Source organism: Juglans regia, unplaced genomic scaffold, assembly GCF_001411555.2.
Source record: "Juglans regia cultivar Chandler unplaced genomic scaffold, Walnut 2.0 Scaffold_651, whole genome shotgun sequence".
NCBI classification, from domain to species: Eukaryota; Viridiplantae; Streptophyta; class Magnoliopsida; order Fagales; family Juglandaceae; genus Juglans; species Juglans regia.
In genome coordinates, this window is record NW_023361369.1 from 8,765 (window position 1) to 10,016 (window position 1,252).

Here is a 1,252-nt window from a genome sequence, read left to right on the forward strand (position 1 = left end):
AACTATCTAAGTTGAGGCGCCTAAACTAAAATCTTGGGTTGACCTTAAAGTTAGAAAATTCATATATAGGAAGATGAATCGAAGTTAATTCATTTGATCTGAATAGTTGATGGTAGGAATATATTAGGTTCACGTTTGAGACAAATTGCTAGGAGCCTAAATGAATAAATTCTGATACATACAATTATTTTTGCATGAAAAAAAATATTTACAATTGTGAATTGTGTAACCGCCGCGTAATCGTTTTGAAAAAATAAATTGACGGCATTTACGCATTTCACAGTTGTATATAGAATTACTCATTACCTTCTCGGCCAAGGTTAAACAAATAAATTGACTGCATGACATTTTATCTACTTATACCACTTGAATATATAATCGATTCATTGAAGGCTTCGTTGACAAGAAAATACTTGGAAAATGGGAATAAAATATGAGCATGCGCGCAGTTCCCCTGCGATTAGACATGCATGATTTGGGTTTAATTACAATTGAGATTTGAATAGTTGGATGAAAAACACGTATCTTGCACGTATATACTTACATTATTGCATGGATACGTTCCTCGTGATCAGATCGTCCACTTTCAAGCATAACTAAATTTGAGACCTACCCCTTTTAAAGTAATGATGCATTTCTTTTGATTTGTAGGTATATGGAAATATTTTTCACACAAATTCATAAACACAATTAATCTATATATATCGATGGATGAGCTTCTTGTGCCTGCCTGTATGCATGGCGAAGAAACAACCTGGCCACGTTTCATGGATTGTTGGCCAACTGGCCTCAAGGGTCAAGAAAACATTTTCCACCCACCTGCGTTGGAGAAAGTGGCGGAGACAGGGAGTCTAGGCATCAACCCCAGGCCCCCAAAAAAGATATGGCCAACTCTGACTTCTGGCTTCTAAATTGCACTGGCAGCCAGTGGTTGGCCCCCCTTTCCATCAAGAAAGAGCAAGTTTTGGCTTTGTAAAATGCTATGTCTACTTACTATGCTGTTTTGCAGAGAGAGTTTGGGAATATGGTCATTTTTTCAGGCATTAATATGGGACATTTGTGTAGTTCACAAGAAATTCATGATATATGCTGCTAGGTAAAAGATCAGAAAGAATAAAAATAAATTCCTTTATCGTCAAAAGAATAAGAACAGCAAGTGTGCTGCTCCCCATGTCAAACATGATCAGTAAAAATAAGTAAGAGAAAAAAAAAAGATTTATTTATGTTAATGAAATACATGCACGCTGCAAAG